Source organism: Ambystoma mexicanum, chromosome 2p, assembly GCF_040938575.1.
Source record: "Ambystoma mexicanum isolate Mex_15411 chromosome 2p, UKY_AmexF1_1, whole genome shotgun sequence".
Lineage (NCBI taxonomy): Eukaryota > Metazoa > Chordata > Amphibia > Caudata > Ambystomatidae > Ambystoma > Ambystoma mexicanum.
Window position 1 is genome coordinate 96,132,501 of NC_090923.1, and position 20,592 is coordinate 96,153,092.

Sequence of the window (20,592 nt, forward strand, 5' to 3'; positions counted from 1 at the left end):
TAAAGTCATACAGGTTCCATTTTATTCTGCCATTCCTGTAACTCAATTTATCCCAGGTCTACCCAGGTTAGGAATTCGCAATAACAACACATGAAGAATACTGTTGGTAGAGTGCAAGCTGGCTCTGAAGGCCAGCTTGGGAAAGATAACAGGTCTTATGCTCTCGGCTTCAAGGGGCTTGTCATAATTTATCCAACTCCAGGTCCCCAATAAAAACTCCATTACCTAGGTGAATGGGAAGTTTATTAAATTATGAACACAGCATGAAGATAGCATGAAAAATGAGTATGTAGGTGCTGCACTGCCAGTGCCAGATGCATGTAACATTCAGCAATTCCACACAAGCAACACAAATAGATAGTAACAAGAGCAACATCTTAAATCAAATGTTTAGTCATTAAAATAATTGCTACATCATGATGAAAGCTTGGATTGACAGAAAATGTGTACATTTTGTAGCAAATGATGTAAATATATATATATATATATATATATAGTGCCACATTAAAAATAGGTGAAGAATGGCAAAAACACATAGCGATCAATCAAGTGTCTGTGTGCACTGACATACATAATTGGATAATATTCGTTTTATTCTTCTCCCATTTTCATATACAAAGCTAGGTCTGAAAAATGAAATAGCCATTGTAATATTAGTAGTGATTCACCTCCACCCTTTCTGTATGTCATGGGACTATGAGAACCACACCTAGTCAAAAGGCAGGGACGGAGTGAGAAAGACATATAATTGCATGCACAGAGGATATAAACAATTGTTATAATTATGGGAAAAGGGGCGATGAACATTGAGGATTTATTGGGAACAAAACGGAGATGGGGGAGCAGAGCTGATACTATGTGAAGGAATTAACCCAGACAGATTGGAGACCAGTCCATGGAGAAAAGGATGACCAGTTTATGTTTGGAAATTGTGTTCCAGATAGCCACCTGAAAAGAGCATTTTCTGATAAAATGACCACAGGATAATTTAGTGCCCAACTGATTCTTCAAACAATAAACCACATTTAAAAAGGTACACTAAATACAATAATCCACAATCTGTCCAGATAGATTTGACAGGGTAAATCTGGGAAAATAAAGGGCAGGGAAACCAGGGGGGTGCAATTTGAGAATCGGAACACACGTGCTAATATCTAAATGCCCTGTTTTCTTCCGTCTAAAGCAGGCTTGTCCAACCTTTTTGAATGTGGGGCCGAAGCATTCACTTTTTGTCACCCGGAGGGCCGGCGAGCCAAAAGTGAACACCCTGACCCAAAGCAGTATATTCAAAAGCTATGGTGTGTGACCTTTCACACAATAGCATCAAAGGCATAGCCATGCAGTCCCAAAGATAGCTTTTGGTGTCGGGGGCAGTGATGAAAGGTTAGTTTCTTGTGATTTCCAGTGTGTATCTGTTGATATTTCTCAGAAATAGTGGGGGCGACCGAGCGTAGCGAGGGAGTTATAACAATCTAGGGAGGGTTTGTGGGGGGGTCTCCCCCCCAAGATTTTTTTCCAAATATGTGGCTGAAATTGTGCATTTTACAGCAGGAAAAGTGACCAAAAAGCCATAAGTTTACAATCAGTTCTAAAGGGGAACATGTACATTCCATGTCACTTACAGCAGACAAGAACATTGTAGAACACAACACATTTTAATGATCAATGTGTCCACAGTGTAAGACAGCACTGTCACTGATGTAACACATTGACATGCTGGTTGTGCCCAAAATATGCCTCTGTAGCAACAAGTCTATGCTGGCTGTTCCCAATTTAGGCCAGCAGTGTCCTCTACAAAGCATGATTGATGCTGCCTGAGCATGTGCAGTGTGCCAAATACATATGCCAACTTATCTCTGTAATACACATTCATTACTTCTGTGGTAATGAAAGAAGCATAATCCAATTCCAGGGGGCACCTGAGGCAGTAAAAGTCCTCCGCCACGGCCCGGTTTATTGATCAGACCCAACATTGCAGAAATACAAGCAGGGTGCACAGATGTACAAATACATCCAACCCAAAACGATTTTTAGAGATTGAGGGACAGACTTGCTTTGCATCTGTCCCTCAATTTCTAAAAAATCGTTTTGGGTTGGGTGTACCTCTACATCCGTGCACCCCTCTTGCCAAGAGGGGTGCACAGATGTACAAATACACCCAACCCAAAACGATTTTTTAGAAATTGAGGGACAGACTTGCTTTGCATCTGTGCCTCCATTTCTAAAAATCGTTTTGGGTTGGGTGTACCTCTACATCCGTGCACACAGATGTAGAAGTATACCCGAACCAAAACGATTTTTTGAAATTGAGGGACAGATGCAAAACAAGAGCATCTTGCTTTGCATCCGTCCCACAATTTTTAAACATTTTTTTTACCCGGCTTTTACCCGGGCCGCCAGAGAGAGACACAGTATGGATGGAACAAAGGGCCATCCATACTGCGTCTCTTCTCTCCGGCCTGGGGGGGGCGGAGCAGCCGCATACTCTGCGCCCCTGAAACTGGGCCGTGGCCTGTAACTGCCTCTGGTGCTGGGGGCACCAGAGGCAGTTACAGACCACGGCCCGGTTTATTTATTTATTTGTTCAATGTTTGTCGGGTCTGTGGACCCGATTAATGAATTTATTTCTGCATTGTTGGGCGGACCCAACATTGCAGAAATAAATAAATTAATCGGGTCCACGGACCGGACAAGCATTGAACAAATAAATAAACTGGGCTGTGGCCTGTTACTGCCTCTGGTGCCCCCCCCCTTTTAAGGGGCACCAGAGGCAGAAACAGTCCTCCACCACGGCCCAGTGTATTTCTTCATTTGTTCAATGTTGTCTGTACAGCCTTGCGGGCCACATGAAATGGCTTGGAGGGCCACATTGTGGCCCGCGGGCCGTATGTTGGACAACCTTGGTCTAAAGGGAACACAAAGTGGGATATTAGGGCAGGGTGGTTGTACATGTTATTGGGGAATAGTACATCCCCAAGCCAAAAATACATGCAGGCTGAAAACTATACACAAACCCATTAGAAGCTGAGCATGCATGCACTATCAATCTGTGTCTGCACAGGTCAAGCAGTGGATCCCATCTTGCTTGGCCAGGGAAAAGGGAGAGTGAGAGGAGTGGTTGTAATTATCAAGACAAATTCTGTCTTGGACGCATTGGTGCATATATGTTTATCGCTAATTGAGTCCAGTGCTTTTTTAAATGTTATTAATTTTAATCGGATCAAAACATTAACATATATCTTGATCTGATATGATATGATATGGTGTTTCAAGGTGCGATGAGGCAAGGGAGGGGAAACAGAGGGAAGACAGACAACAATCCTACTAGGCCAGGTGAAATTGAGATCGCGTAAGTGCAGGGGAGAAGGGAAAGGGAAACGTGCGGGGAAAAGGGGACGGGGCAGTGCAATACATAGGATTAGAGTGAAATAATAAGACAATAAATAATAATAATAAAGACAATAAATAAAGTGGGGCCAGCTAGTGGCAAGTGCAATGGTAAGTGCAGAAAGCAGGGGTCAAGTGCTAGTAAGGGCTGTAGGGATACAGAAACAGTCTCTGAGTGCAGGGATTGCCAGCTGGGCAGTGCAGGTGTGCAACTGGTGAGGAGGGGACCTGGGCCCGAGATCAGAGTGTAGCCAGGTAACCAGTGCAGTTTCAGCCAACGTTTCAGCTGGGGAGAGGAGGAGAGAAAGCAGAAGCAAAGAGGAAGGTCTTCGGATGCTTTCGGAACCGGAGATGGTTCTCCTCAAGTTTCAGAGAAGCAGGGAGGCTGTTCCAGAGGGAGGCCCCAGCAGAAGAAAGAGATCTACCACCATCTCGCTGCTTGGAGAAGTGACTGACCCTAAGGGAGTTGGAGGTGGATGAGTGCAGAGCTCGGGAGGGAAGATATTTAGGAAGAGAGAATTGAAGGTATGGAGGTCCCAGGCCCCAGAAGGCCTTGTGGACAATGCAGAGGGTTTTGAACTTAATCCTCGCTGCAACTGGGAGCCAGTGCAGAGATTTCAGTCCTCAAGCGATACGATCTTGCGGTCCTGTTTTTGATGAGTTGCAGAGGGCAGAGAGTAAAGGCATGCAGATTTAGAAAGAGGCTGTTGCAATAGTCTAACCTAGAGAGAACCAGAGCTCTGGAGACAGTGAGCTTCTGGGGGAGGAGAGGAAAGGAAGAATACCTCTAAGGACGTGCAGCTGGTAGTGTGACCTTTTAGAGACGTCAGAGATGTGAGAGGAGAAAGAAAGTGTGGAGTCGAAGATGACCCCAAGGTTTTTAGCCTCACAGGTGGGAGCAGGAAGAGGGCCAAGAGCGACCGGCCAGAGAGTGGAAGGAAAGGCAGGAGTAGGGGTGCCAATGAGGAGAATCTCGGTCTTACTGGCATTAAGGCAGAGATCATTGGCAGCACACCACTCCTGGATGGCGGACATAGCACTGAAAGTTGGGGCATAGAGCAGCAATGCGGTGGGCAAGTGCCAGATATTGGTTGAAAAGCCAGGGAGAGAGGCTAGACCCCTGAGGAACACCACAGGTAAAGATAGAGATAGAGGAGAGGAAAGACCCAAGTTGGACCTGGAAGGGTCGATCAGAGAGGAAGGAGGTTAGCTAAGCCAGGGCTTGACCCATGATGCCCAGGTTATCATGGAGACGGTTGAGCAGGATGGCATGGTTGACCGTGTCAAAGGCAGAATTGAGATCAAGTAAGATGAGGACACAGGGGGTGTTGGAATCAAGGTTGGGGAGCAGGTCTTCACAGATGTTCAGGAGAGCAGTTTCCATGCTTCTGGCAGCTCTGAAGCCAGACTTATGATGGTCATGGAGACAACCAACAGATTCAAGATTAAGCTGGGAGATGACCCGCTTTTCCAGGAGTTTGCTAAGGAAAGGAGTGATGGAGATAGTAAGCGGGACAGGAAGGGTTAGCAGAATGTTTCTTAAGAAGAGGGTGCACAAGGGAGTGCTTCAGGGGGAGGGGAAGACTCCAGTGGTGAAGGAGTGGTTGCAGAAGTCGGCCAGGCAGGAGCCAGGTTGTCAATGGGGTCCTTAATGGTTTTGGAGGAACAGGGATGAAACTGTTTGGACGAGACTTTCATAAATCGGACTTGTCTAGAAACCTTGTCTGAGAAGAACAGGGGAAAGGCAGAGAAGGAGGGAGGAGAGGTGGCCTGACGAAGGGCCAGTGGAAGAGCAGGGAGTAGAGGGAGGAGGGGGAGAGGAAGAGAGAGAGGACAGGATGTCCTGAGCTTTAGAGATGAAATGAGAAGCCAGGGCCGAGCAGAGGGCCTGGGAGGGGACAGGAGAGGTAGAGACTGCAGCAGGATTGGCCAGCTCCTTTCAGATTTTAATGAGTTCAGCCAAGTTGTTAGATGCCACAGAGATGCAGGCTTGGATGTGAGCTCTCTTCTTGATGCAGACAGAGAGCCGGTATTGCCTTTTGGAGCAGGCGGCAGGCTAGTTTGTCAGAGGATGTACCAGAGGCACGCCAATTCCTCTCAGCCACCCTCCACTTACGTTTCAGGGTGAAGAGATCTGAGTCGTACCAAGAGTTGCACTTGGCTTTGGGTTTCAAGCAGATCCTCATGACAGGAGCAAACACATCAAGCGTATCAGATATAGCAGAATGGAGCATGGAAAGGGCTGTGTCAGGGTGTGAGTCAGCCATTGGGGGAAGGGGGGGAGAAAGTGGCGGCGAAAGACTCAACTGACACGCTTCATAGGTCAGATAACCGAGAAGGTATGTGGCAGTGTTGGAGTTGGCTTGGCCATGGGAGGAAAGGAGAAAGTGATCACTCCAGGCGAGAGGAGTGGTGAGAGTGCTTGAAAGGGGAAGGTCTGAGGAGATCAGAATATCCAGAGTATGCCCCGCAGAGTGGGTTGGGCCAGTGGGGAGAACAGAGAGAGATAGAGAGTCGCAGAACTCATGAAAGAGTCCAGTGGAAGGACAGGAGGCATCCAGGTGGATGTTGAAGTCTTCTAGAAGGAGGAGTTGAGTGGTTGAGACAAGGAGGGAAAAGGAGAGGTCCACCCACTTGGAGAGGAAGGAGGAGATCTGACCAGGTGGCCGATAGATGGTAGCCACAGTAAGTGAGTGGTCAGGAGAGAGAGAGAGCCTGCAGACGAGGCTTTCGAGAGAGGAGTAGGCCTGCGTAGGAATGACAGAGGCAGGAATCCACTCAGGGAAGATCAGGGCTACACCCCCTCCGCAGCGGTTGCATCTGAGGATCTTGTAGCCATTGGGTAGGAGATTGTCGAAGCTTGTGCAGAGCCGGCCATGAACCATGTCTCGTGAGACTGAGAAGATCGAGGTCAAGTTACTCCAGGAGGTGGCAGATGTCAGAGGAATGTTTGACAGCTGAGTAAGAGTTTAGAGTGGCAATATGGAGAAGGCTGCTGTCCTTGAGAGACTTCCGGGGAGGGGTACAAATCAGAGGTAAGCCCTGCGAAGGTGTAGAAGAGGAAGGAGGAGAGGATAAGGAGAAGACAGCAGGGGGAGGCAAGGAAGCCATGGATGGAAGAGAGGGTACAGCAGGAGAAGGAAGGAAGTTGATGAGGCGCGGAAATTGTCTATCAAAGAGGAGAAGGTTGGCTTGAGGGCCTTGGACCAGGATGGTACCATTCTGCTAAACATTAATGATGACCTTAGAGGAGTGGAAGGAGGCCAGGAGGGCCTCCCACCGGGTGCCACCATTAAGGGGAGAGGAAGAGAAGGGAGAGAGCACAGAGACCATATGTTGAGTCCATAGGTCTGGCAAGGGGACAACAAAGAGGATATATTAATGTATATCAACTGTAGCACACCCTTAATGATAAAAGCAAAAACAGTATATTTCAGAAATTAATAACATAGTAGCTTAATGTGGACGTAAGCAAACATTTAAGTTAATAGATGTACAAATCTAATCAACTCTGTTTATGTATTACTTCTTTTCATGGATCATATTAATGGAATGCCTGTGAGAGTCTCGATTGATCTAGAACAAATAAGTGCTGAAGACATGGAGACAAAAAAAAGACAGCCCAGGGAAAGAAAATGGGAGGAAAAGAGACAGACGGGATAACAGCAATAGGAACTGAATTACATTTCAGTTTATCGTTTGGATTCATTATGGCTTAGTGTTGCCTAAATACTCAGTAAAGAAACACCACTTCTTTTCATGTTTGACCAACAGAGCAGATGTGTTTGCATTACATTTATCATTTCTATGGGTACGACATATATAATTCCACCAGCGTTTTACGGTAATCTTTTGGAAATCGTCCCAATTAGATGGTATAAAATGAATTGCAGTAAGAATTAATAAGTACAAAATAACATATGCTTATTTCACCATCACAATAGCCTCTGTGGCAACTGTGATGTTTATAACAGGGACATGCCAGGAGGACACTCGAACATTGTCACAGAGGAGGATTTCCTAAAGTGGCATAATCCAAGCTATCAATTGTCCAAGATACTTTAACGTGTGGATTTGTCACAACCAACCCCGAGCATCCGGCTTCTGAGAACACTTTTCACTTTCAATTAATATAAAAAGATGCTTGATTCTTTGTGAAGTTGAGTTGTGTCCCCTTCCGGATGAGACAGCTGTAGCATTGCGACAGTTCATGATAGTTTCACACCAATTTTGTTCTGATCTTTTTTCATTAGCCTTTGAACTTCTTTTTCCATTTTCTTCCTTTGTTGTTCAGCTGTTCGTTTCTCTCTTTCCGCTATTTTCTGCTGCCATAGCACTTCCTCAGCTTGAAAGGCATCATCCTCTTCCTCCCAGGCATTTGTGTTTTCCTGCCACGTTTTCAAATCTCCCAACTCAGGTGATTGATTCATAAATGGAATATCTAGTGTAGGTGCTGCAAGTCTACTTGAGAACAGTGTATTCCCATCCGGGATTGCAAAACTTAGTGGTTCTCCTTTTTTAATAATCATTTTCTGTGTTTTCCTTATGGTTGGTGTCATATCCCTAAAATAGTCTGGTTCGTTTTCATCCATTTGTGACAGCACATTTCCGTTACCACCTTACACCTTAACACTTGCAGGTGCATCTTCATCCCAGGAGCTCCATTCTTCTACTTCTGCCTGTTTGGGAACAGATGAAAAATCTACAGTATTTGGTAGAGTTATTTGGTCTCCACTGAGTTTCCTCCCTCTTCCTGACCTGCAAATTAACCTCTTGAAGAAGGAGCAGAGCGATGCAATGCAGATTTTAAAAAGACGAAACTGTGCAATAGCCGTGGTGAGGGACTGCACCTGCTGCCAGCCTGAAACGGGGCGGTGCTCCCCCTGCAGCCTAAGACCACCTATCCCCGGGTGCAGCACAGGCCACCACTCGGGGAAGCCATGGCACAGTGTAGCAGCGTGTAAACAGCGCAGGCCCGGCTGGGGGAGAGCACCCGGAAGCACCATCTGCAGCCATATTGTATAAAACATATTGCTGTAGACGGGTGTTCTGTCAGAGGACATACATACTGTCGCCATATTTTACAGGAAATGCTTCCACTCTACAGTTATGTTCAAACCCTCTTTGACAGTTGGTAGTTTGTGGACCCATTTCTGTTCTAGTCTGATCAGGGTTTTGTCAATGTCTCCACCTCTACGGGTGGTGTTCACTTTCTGTAAAACACACCACTTTATATCCATGTTGGTGTGGTTCTTCTTAATATAGTGTTCCACTAGTGGTTTGTCCGGAACCTTGTTTTTTATACAAGACCGGTGCTCGCCAATTCGGGTCTCCACAGCTCTCATGGTTTTCCCAACGTATAGAAGTCCACATGGGCATTCAATGGTGTAAATAACTTGTTTGGTATTACAGTTCGTGTGTTCCTGTAAGGTCCACGAGATCTCTTTGTGTGTGAATACTTTGGTTGTCTCGGTGAACTGACAGGCCATGCATTTGCCACATCGGTAGTGTCCTTGGACAGGTGGTAAATTCCATAGAGTATTGGGTTGTTTTGGAGTTTCAAGAAACGTACGGACCAGTGACTCTTTGATGTTGCGGTTTTTCTTGAAGGCAAAAAGGGGCACTTTTTGGAGAGATCCAGTGTTCTTGATCAGTGGCCAGTGCTGCTTGATTGTCTTTTTTTATCAAATTGCTGAGGGGACTGTAGGTTGTCACACATACCAGTCTGTCCAGTTCATTTTTGGTGGTTTTGGTGAGGCAGATAGTACAGTCCGTGTTTGCTGCTCGTTTGCTTGCGTGTTTCACGGAATTTCCTCAGGTAGCCTCTGTTGAGAAGGTGGTTTTGTAGATCTGTGGCGTGTTTCTCATATGTGTCATGGCTGGTGAAATTCCTCCTAATCCTCAAGAACTGTCCTTAGGGCAGGTTATATTTCAGACCTTGAGGGTGATAGCTTCCAAAGTGTAGTAAGGTGTTCCGGTCTGTAGGTTTCTGAAATAGTTGCGTGTGTAGATAGTCTCCTGACCTGTAGATGTGGAGGTCTAGGAAGTCAATCCCGTGGAAGTCCCAGTGCATCGTGGAGTTGATATGAGGATTGCATAGTTTGAGCCATTCCTGGAATGCAGTTAGGTCTTGTTGGTTCCCCTGCCAGATGAGGAGCAAATCATCGATGTACCTTTTCCACAGCTTGATGTTGTTTCTGTAGGGATTACTGTCTGCCATGACGTTTTCGGTTTCGTAATGTGCCATGTACAAGTTGGCAATGTCTGGTGCAAAGGTGGCCCCCATGCTGATCCCTTTGATTTGTTTGTACAATTGGTCTTTGAATAGAAAGAAATTTTCGGTCATTGCAAGTCTCACACATTCTAGTATGAAGTCTGTAGGGACAGTTTCAGTGTCATTTCTTTTATCCAGAAAGAGTTTCAATACCTCTAACGCCTCTAGTTGTGGGATTGAAGTGTAGAGGGCCTCTACATCCAGGGAGGCTAAGATGTAATCTTGTTCCATGTTGATAGTCCCCAGCATGAGAATGGTGTCCGTGCTGTCTTTGAGGTAGGAATTCATTTGGTTCACAAAAGGTTTCAAGAAGAAGTCTGTGTAGACTGATAGGGGTTCAAAAATGGAGTCACAACCCGATACGATCTGTCTTCCAGGAGGTTTTTGTAAGTTTTTGTGTATCTTTGGCAATATGTAGAACGCTGGGATTCGCGGGTGAGCTTTATTGAGGAAAAGATTCTCAACTTCGCAGATCCAAATTTCTCGAGGTGCGTGGTCTGTTAGGCTGCAAATCTCATCCTGTAGACTCTTGGTGGGGTCGACTTGTAAGGGGCGGTAGGCGTTGATGTCACTCAGTAGGCGCAGGTATTCCAGGTAGTAGTCCTTGGTGTTTTGGATGACGATGCCACCGCCTTTATCCGCGGGTTTGATGGTGATGTCATGGTTGTCTTTAAGGGAACGTAACGCTGTTCTTTCATCAGTTTGTAGGTTGTCTGCGTAGAAGTTGTGCTGTGTGAGTCCCTTCTGGGCAGCTTTGGTGACCATTTTCTCATGTGTTTCGAACTCACAAGGGATAGTGTGGGGAGGAGGCATAAATGTTGATTTCATTTTGAGGCCTGTGGTGTTGTCTGAACCTCTTTCGGGTTGTTCCATGATAGTGTTTGAGTGTTCTGGTAGGTAAACCTCGAAGAAGTATTTCAAGCGAATGTTCCGGAAAAAGCGTTTCAGTTCGACTTCAGTGTTGAAGGCATGAGCTTTTGCTGCCGGTACGAAGGACAACCCTTTTTCCAACAGGTTTTGTTCGGCGGCTGAAATTATATGGTCGGATAGGTTGAAGATTGGTATCCTCTCTGTTGTGGTTGGTTTTGATACCACTGCCTGGTCCTCATTTGCTGTCCCTGGGGTGGTGGTCTTCTTCTGGGACGCCCTTGTTGCATGCCCCTGGGAAAAAAGGTTGTTTTTGTGGCTGTTGTTGGTTGCCTGAACCTCCCGATGTACTACCACTGCTGCTTGATGAGGTGCCTGAGAAGGTTACTCCTCTGTTTCTTCTGTTGTAGTTTCCTTGTTGCTGTAGTTCAGTATAGTAGTTATCACGCAGGTAAGGATATGTCTTTTCTTCTGCGTAATTTTGGAGGTCCTTCTTGAATTTCTGCGCTTTTCTCTCAATGGTTATTGTTTCGAATTTCTAGAACTCGGCTTCTACTTTTTCTAGCTTGGTCTTTGCGTCTTGTATTGTGGCATCGTCTTGGAATTTCCTCTCTATTTCTAGAAGTTCTGCTCCTTGTTTTTTGCATTCTTCGTCTGCTGTGTCTATGACAAGGATTAGCCAATCGCGGCTGCATTTGTTTCCGACCCCGCAAAAAATGTTTGTGAATTTAGGATTGTCCGTGAATACCCGTGGGATATTCTTTACCTGCAGTCCTTCCAGGATAATGCAAGCTTTGAGGTACTCCAGCATAAATTTGCCATGCATTTTGGTCCGTATGAGTTTCTTCTTTTTCTGGTTGATGTGTTCAAGTTCATCCTTGGCCACGCCCTGTGTGAGGATGCCGTCTTCATTACTCAGGGTGGATGTGGTGTCCAGGAGTTTCTTGAAGTAATCGTCTGTGCATGACACAATGTTCACTTTAACCATCTTGATGTTGTTGAGACAGAGTTTGTAGACTGGATAGTCTCTTAGATGCAACCCTGGGTTTCCAGGGGAGTGCAACAAAACCCTCAGCCGCGGGCTGTACTATAAACTAGTATTCGTAAGGGTACCTGGTTACTGCTTTGCTCTGCCCAGGTCGGTAAAATAATATCAACAAATGAATGAGCATGGTCAGGTCGATCTCTGCGGAAGCGTAACCACTGCTACACCCAGAGTGGGTGACCCCTTGTTTGGGTGGTCACAGAATTCTCATGCAACTGTTCTTCTGCACAAAAGGGTTTTATTTTGAAGTGCAGTGGTGTAGTAATACACTGGTATTTTTCAAAAACATAGACACTCACATTTGAGAACATACAAAGTGTAGTACCTAAGTACGAATGATCAAGTAGTCAATATTTGAGACATCTACTTGTACAGTTTGTTCATTCTCTATAGGTTCCTTGGGAAGGAAGCTTAGAGAATTCAGTGGAATCATAGACAGGTAAGGGGCCTATAGAGTGTGGGCACAATCAAGAGTTGAACAACAACAAATAATACATGTCAACACGACAGTGTTTCGGCCATTTTGCGTAGAGCTAGGTGAGCTCTAGTGGTGTAGGCCTTCATCAGGACAGGAGTGTCTTTACAAGTGGAGGGTCCTATGTGGTCTGTAGAAGTGAAACAGACAAAGAACGTGTCAGGATGTACGTGGTCAGCAAAAGATCTAGCAGAGAGAAGTTATGAATACTATGTAAGGCGGATGCCGGTGCTTACCGAATCCGAGTAGCTTAGTGGCTCAGATTCAGAGTTGGAAGGATCCACTTCTCTAGGATGCAGTCGTCATCTTGTCAACAGGTGCGGTCACACCTGTCAGGGGATAAGGAGGTAGGATGTTCTATGCATAAGATAATAGAGTGTCTGTGTTACATTAACCCTTAACCTCCTTAACCTTAGAACAAATAGTAGAGCAGGACACTTCTAAGGGTGCAGAAGAAGGACTCTGACACAAAGCTGGCATATTTGAGAAATCCTAGGTTTCCCTATTCCTAAGAGGGGTTTCCCTGCCTCACCTAATGATATAAGGTGACTGTCAGGATGTCTGTTAAAGTAAAAATGCCCACTGACCTGTGTCAAGAATACCTAACTTCTGTTCCTTACACCATAAACTAATAAATAAAGCAGCACGGTGTTGTTCCCAGAAGAATGCCTTCCTTCTCCAGAGTTACAGTCAAGGTTCAACACATTGTCTCGTTGGTGAGCCAGGAGAATGCCTCCCTTCTCCTGCGGTTCAGTCTAAAATAACCTGGCGGAATGGCTCACTGCCCCAGGTCACAAAGTTCAAAATAATGCTCCCTTATTTTGCTAGGAGAATGCCTCCCTTCTCCTAGTGCTTAGTCTAAAATAACCTGGTGGAATGACTCCCTTCCCCGGGTAATAAAGTTGCTAAATAACAGTTACTTCATAACCCAGGACACTGTCTCCCTTCCTCTCGCGTTTGGTGTCAGTCTAAAATTAGCCCGGGGCAATGACTCCCTTCCCCAGTCCACGTTACCAGTAGAATGACTCCCTTCTCTTGGTAGTGATGACACAATCTTTTACAACCAGAGGGAATGACTGCCTTCCCTTGGTCTTCTCCTCATAAGGTTTCACACTTATAACATCCAACTCTGAGTGTTGTGAGAGTATGCAACCCTGGTTTCTCTCTTCTTCTTTGGTTTGGCCCACTTGGTCCACTTCCCTGCCAAGTACTGCCATGAGGAAGATGACAATTGTTCTCTTGGTTTGGGTCCTCGACGCTTTGTTTTTCTTCTTGTTTGGTATGGCCCACTTCCCTGCCAAGTACTGCCACCAGCAGGATTACTAAAATCACTCTCTTGGGTTGGGTCTTCAACCCTTGTTTCACTTCTACTTTGGTTTGGCCCACTTGGTTCATTTCCTTGCCAAGTACTGTCATGAGGAAGATGACTGATATCGGCTTTTTTGGGTGGGGTCCCAAAACCGGTTTCTCTCCTCCTCTCTTTAGGTTCCCTTCGATGCCTCGCTTGCCAAGTACTGACACAAGCAAGATAATCCTGCTCACAATCTCAGTACAGGGTTTGTGCCTCCTGCTCCTTCTGGCCCCTACCGGTCCCCACACCTCTCCCTTATCTTGTCTGTAGCGGGGATGCATGGCCGGTTCTTCCTGGGGGCCTTCTCCTGCTCAGAGTGCTGTCTGGCCTTTTTTGCATCTCAGTTAATTCACCTTGTGGATCTCCTACCCCGTCCTTCAATGGTATGGATGCTGTTTTTTGCATTCACGTTACCATCTGCCAGCCTCCCATTACCGCCTGTACGCTGTCAGGTGAAGGAGTCCCATTGTCTTCTTGACTACAGGAGCAGACTGTTCTTGGCTCCGTCCTCTGCTTCTCCATATCTCCTTTGTGCTTAACATGCTTCACTGTTTCTCTTACAGGCAGTTCTTCATTGGTCTTTACCATGTAAGCGGGACCATGCCTCCGCATAAGTCTATACCGTGCAGTTCCTTCTTAGTATTGTTCTTCATTACTCCTGTGTGCCATCTCATCCCAGTACTTGGATTACCTATGTACCTGATGTTCTTCTTCATATCAGTACTTTTCAGGACCTTCAGGTAGTCTACTTTACAACAGCACATAGGCCTAGTCTCTACAAAAAGATTACTTATATATTTAGAGATAAGCAGAGGAAGGAGAGACTAACGTTGTGGGGGTGTGATGTTCCTATAAGGGCTACATCTAGTTGGCGTCCTTCTCCTGAGGGGGATAGTCCCTCCTCATGAGATCCTCCCTCATTATACTGCCCCAGGGGAACTATCGGGTAGCAGCCTCACCTCCTTGGCCTCATGGGAAGGGATTCCCCCTCGGGAAGAAGTTACGACAGGTAGTGAATAGTCACACAAAGTATTAAACTGTGTTTCAGAATAAGTCTCCCAGTGCAGTTCTGAAGACCATTTCAGTTTTGGAGGCTTCCCTTTGTTCAAACTTGCATAGAAATTAGACGCTTTAAATAAATAGGGGGACTCCATGTATCCATGACAAATCTGTAATTACCATTCATGTTCAAACAATCTATGCAGGCATTAATTAAACTAACATAATTATTAGAAGTAAAGACAGGACTATAAATTCCTCAGCAGTAGGAAAATCGGTTCCATTTATAATTTGATAAATGTATGCTACTCCCATACTCAGCCCAAGTTTCCATAGTATAGGTCTGCCATTTATGGTAATAATTTTATTACACATAAGAAATGGGATATATTCTTTGATGGTTTCTCTATTTCTCTAAAAAGAAGAATTGTCAACTAAATTGGTTTGGAATACCCCGATTTAGAGCTACTGTCATATACTTAATATCAAAGGATGTGACTAAGTCTTTTTCAACCAATACACATTTTGGTATATATGGTCATAATCATTCGGGAGAAACCATTTTTGGGCTTGCTTAAGTATGCAGGCCTTATGATAACACTTAAAATCAAGAAATCTTACTCCACCTTCTATGTAAGAATGATTTAATTTACTGAAAGAGCTTCTCTTTTTTTATCTTCTGACCCCTACTGAAAATCTGGTAGGATGTTATTGATACGTTTCAAAACAGATGATGGAAAAGGAATGTGAAGCATATGTAGATGATACAGAACTACTGGTGTGAACATCATTTTAATGGATTCTAGGCTAAATATAACAGGGACCACATAGCAGCTGATCTGCATCTGAGGACACAAAAGAGATTGCTAAGAATGTAATGGATAGAGGACACCACTTAAAACCAGGATCAGCAAAATCATGCTTGAAACATAAATAATTGAGTGGAAGGATTTCTGATTTGTCTTTATTTAATTTGTACCCAGATAACTCTGAACATTTTTTAATAGTATCCATTAAGTTGGGATGTGTTTCCCTTGGACTTTTCAAAAGAATCAAAATGTCATCATAAGCTGCAATTTTTATTTCGGTTTGCCACATCTAATACACAATATATCCTCGTTCATTCGAATAAGTTCCAACAAAGGCTCCAGGGTTAGTGCGAAATGAATTGGAGATAAACGACATCCCTGTCTGGTACCTCTTTAAATGAAAAAAGGGGATAAAGGGCCATTCATAAAAATAGACGTTTTTGTGCCAGAATATACAAGGTTTTTCTACTCTTCATGATTTGCAGGAGAGGGGATTTCGCTGATTGGTATTGCAAATGGTCAGATTCGATGTGAAATATTTAGGGATCTATCTAATTAAAGATATGAAGTAAGTGGTGGAGTTCAATGTGAATAAATTGGGATATATTGTATCTCAGAATCACCTTGCTGGGCGGCGGCTCTATATACACTTGATATGTCAATGTGGTTTGTCTGTGTATGCCATTGTTATGTGTCGTCTTATACATACTGTTGTGATACGTAATCCTCTGATATATAAATGCTTTATTAAAGTTGGACATTGTTATGCAATTTCACCTCCATTTAGGCTTGAATCTTTGGGAATATTGTTATGATTGACTCCTCTCATGCTTCTGTAGACTACCCGACCTCTTATGTCCTGTCTCGAAGAAAGAAGATGGAGATAGGTGGTTGGATACATTTCAGTAAGTGACATTAGCTGGGTGACCTGAATATCTGTTCATGGAATGTTAAGGGCCTTAGCATTCCTAAGAAGAGGAGGGAAGTTCTGGCCTGGTTGAAAACAGAGAATACGGACATTGCACACACAAGCATCTCCTGAAGAACACTCTGTTTACTAGAATTGTATTAAACTGTCATAGTTCCAAATCAATGGGAGTGGGCATATTATTACGCAGGGGTCTGACTCTGAACATAGAGAAAATAGTAATGGATGGGGATGGGAGGGCGATTCTGATAGATGCTAAATATGACGGCAGATAAATCACAATAGGGTAAATTTATGGTCCGTGTACAGGTGGAAGTGATTTCTTTAAGAAGATGTTGACACTTTTGGGCAAAATGAATGGGGAGCATATGGTCCTGGGAGGCGAAGGCAATTGTTTCTTGATGGAAGAATGGACCGCTCTGCCTACTGCAGATAGACTGCGGAGAGCACGAGCAAAGTGTTTAATGAGTTCTTACATAGCCTGGACTTAGTTGATGTTTGGAGATTCATGAATCCGGGGATGAATGACTTTTCCTTTTTTTTCACCGGTCCCCGATTCATACTCAAGGATTGATTATTTCCTAATTTCGGATAGGCTTGTTGAAAGTGTTTCCAATGTAGAAATTTAGGAAAGAGGTATTTCAGATCACTCCTTAATGATGATGCGGCTGAACATGCGAATGGAATGGTCTGGAATTACTAAGTGGCGCTTAAAGCCTTATATATTGCAGGAACAAGGAGTACTTGAGTCTCTGCAAGAGTTTACTAAGAATTTCTTTAGCATAAATGAAGGATCTGCATCTAACTTAATGGTTTGGGATAGTTTAAAGGCATCGATTAGGAGGGAGCTGATCAACATCACAGCCCGCATGAGGAAAAAGGGGATGTTTGAACTTAAGAGGCTAGAGAGTTAGTTGAATACCCGTCAGAAGAAATATCAGTTGACAAGGAGTAGCAAGGATAAGGCTAGTGTGGATAGATTAAGGGAATGCCTTAAACAGGAGATGGATTCCCAGTTTGAGAGAGGTATGTTTTTCATGAGGCAGAAATTCTGGGAGCGAGGGGATAAAAATGGTAAGCTATTAGCAAATAGGTTGCGTTGTTTAACTGACAACTCCTTTGTGCAGAAAGTAGAGGGAGGTGTGGGAGAACATACCATTAAGAAAAGTGAGATTTGTGAAAGTTTTAGGAATTTCTTTGAGTCACTATACAGGGAAGATCAAATCCCAGCATCTGCAGATATGGATAGGTGTTTTGATAAAATTACTCTGCCAAGGCTGACTGATGACCAAGCTGTAGCGGTTGATGGACCCATTACAGGGGAAGATATAATGATGGCCATCAAACAGCTTAATACAGGTAAATCACCAGGCTTGGACGGTCTTCCGGTTGAGTTTTACCGGGCACTGGGTAACGTGTTGTCACTGTTATTATGTACTCTATATAATGGTTTTATGTCTGATGGGATTGCATGCCCTACGATGAAAGAAGCTTGCATTGTGGTGATCCTGAAACCAGGCAAAGACCATAAAAAATGTGAAAATTATAGACCTGTATCATTATTAAACATTGATCTAATTATATTCACAAGAATAATTTCTAATCGGTTGGAAAATGTATTGGAGACCTGATTAGTAGATGCCAAGTTGGCTTTATGATGGGCAGATATGGGTATGACCATGTGAGGACACTAATAGATGTAATGGGACTCCCGAAGGAAAAGGTTCAAAATGCGCTTCTCATTTTTATGGCTGCGGAAAAGGCCTTTAATCGGGTTAACTGGACCTTCTTGGATCGTACACTTAGGGAAATGGTTTTCGGGGATACCTTTATAAGAGTTATTAAAATGCTGAACTCATCTATTAGTACTATAGTTTGGGTCAATTGTGTTATGCCTTCTCCATTTTCCCTGTCCAGAGGCACTAGAGAGGGCTGCCCGTTGTCGCCATACCTATTTAACTTAGCAATAGAACAGTTGAATGTATATATAAAACAGGAGCAGAGCCTACACAGACTTAAATTTGGGGGTATTGAAATTAAAATCTTCTGCTATGCAGATGATATGACTATCATTTTGACAAACCCGCTGGAAGGGAGTGAAAAGTTGAAATGCATGATTCAAGAAGTGGGATCATTGTCTGGCCATAAGATAAACTGGGGGAAGACAGTGGTCTTTCCCCTAGATGTTGGCCATCCAAGGAGCAATATGGGTTCTTGGAATTGTCAGTGGGAGATGGGGAAATAAGATATTTGGGGATTTACTTAGACCATGACCTGAAAAAATGGTATAACATAACATTTCACAAATCTTTAAAAAGATCCAGAGAGATTTATCTAAATGGGGTTGCTTATTGATGGGACTTTTGGCAAAAAGGAATGCTATCAAAATGGTTCTTTTACCGAAAGTACACTAGATTATTCAGTCCATCCCCCTGAAATTCACCAAGAAGGTCATCGGTAGAGTTGATAAGATCTTTCAAGAGTTCCTTTGGGGGGAAGGTAACAAGAATTCTAAACACATTTTAACACACTCTGTGAAGGAAGGGGGGTTTGGGTACCCTAAATTAGTGAAATATTGCACTGGGTTTGTTTTTAAAAAATGTTTTTATTTCTCTGAAGCTAGCGAATATGTCCCATACTGGCAGATTATTGAGAGTGAGCAATTCTCACCTTATGCCCCACGGATTATGTACTCTGTGTCTAAGATGCCAAATTCCACAGTGAGATTACCCACCATGAGTACTACTAGAGTGGTCTTACAAAACGTTATGGCAGTCAAAGGGGAAATCATCTGGATACAGTATGATGCATCCCTATGGTATATTGCAGGTCTACAGACAGCTAATAAAACTTTGAGTAAGCTGGATCAAAAAGGTATACTGAGGATATGTGATGTCTGGAAATGCAGTCATATGATTTCCTTTGAAGGTCTTAGAGAATCTTTCTGGATAGGGGGTAGGGAACAATCACGTTATGGGGATCTAAAGGTTCTTTTGACTGAACGGCAGGGAATGCAAGGGGATCCCATGAAAGAGAGACCCGCGGTCTGTGAGGTTGTCCGTTCTCTTCCATGTGCTGTCTCAACGTACATGAGACTAATGCCAATGGAAGACTCGCATAGGGAAGTGTGGGAAAAACTTCGCCAGGCTTGGGTGGAGGAACTGGGTATGGACATTCCGAGTAAAGAATGGGAGATTCTGCATCATGTAGGTGTGCAATTGAAAATGGATTTGGGTCTAAGGTATGTTAGGCAAAGGATTCTATGTAGATTGTGTTGGACACCTGCTCGAAGGTCCAAACTAGGACTATTAGATAATGATGTCTGTTGGGAGTGTGGTCTTCATGAGGGTACCTTGCTTCATATGCTATGGATATGCTCCGCCTTTTGGAGTGAAGTCCTGAATAGATTTGATATTATACTGGAGGACTTGCTACCACGTACATGTTTTTCGACGACTTTGTTATCAAGCAAGGAGAGAGGAGATAAGGTCAAAGCAAGAACCGGATGGATCAACAGGGTATTGGCAATAGCGACTAAACAAATATTAAAAGTTTGGAAATCAAGAAAAAAGCCAAATGTGGTTAGATGTCCGTACTTTGTCTTGCTATGAGAAAGTGATGTTAATGAAACAGAAGCGAGAGGAGCATTATCTTCGAACACAGGGTTCTTTTAATGAATTATATAGTTGATGCTCATTAACCATGTTATTTATTTTCTATATGAAGTAATTGGAGGATTGTTGTCATTTCTATATAGTATTTTGTGTTGTGTTTATTGATGTTGTATTGTCTGTTGTACGCCAGAGGGGAATAAGGACCCATGATGACACCGTTTTTGGAGAAATAGAGTGGCTGGGATTTTTATACACCAGCTCCGCTTTCAATGATGGATAATACAACCATCTCTACACTCAAGCTCCAACTTTCTTTGGGGTCCTGATGAAGGCAGTGGAATTTGACATCTGCCGAAACGGCATGTTCCCACACACAGGCAATTGAATATGGACCGTGAACTGCGTGGGGGCTATACTGAAGACGTAGACTTGGGATGTGTGTTCAGATCGTACTGGGCATTCACAGGACATGGGCAAAAATGTTACCTGTTATAGATGGTTAGACATGGACAGAATAGGACAGGTATTTGTTATGTATGGAACCAATGCAATTGAATATTTTGGGATCCTAAATCCTTGTGTTATGCCTAAATGTTGATCTATGTTCTTGTTCAACAAAACTGAATACATGGAGAGTTTGACACAGAATTATTGATGAACAGCTTCGGACCAAATGCATTTTGCATAGGTGCTTAAAGAATATATGTATTGCACTTGAAATCGGGAACAATGTTGGGTCTCTTTATTTTCAAATGACACATTAGAGACATTACATCACATATCTGTGTACATGTAGACGGTTTATGTTAAATTGTGAGTTATCATGATTAATCATGAATTTAT

General features: G+C 43.8%; 1 long non-coding RNA gene and 1 pseudogene across 1 annotated transcript in view; both read right to left on the minus strand.

The window, feature by feature from the left end:
- LOC138565837 (uncharacterized) overlaps positions 1–20,592 on the minus strand; it is a 123,428-nt gene that overhangs the window by 23,084 nt on the left and 79,752 nt on the right. The window lies entirely within an intron of this gene.
- Positions 7,585–8,465, minus strand: LOC138566090 (receptor-binding cancer antigen expressed on SiSo cells pseudogene; annotated as a pseudogene).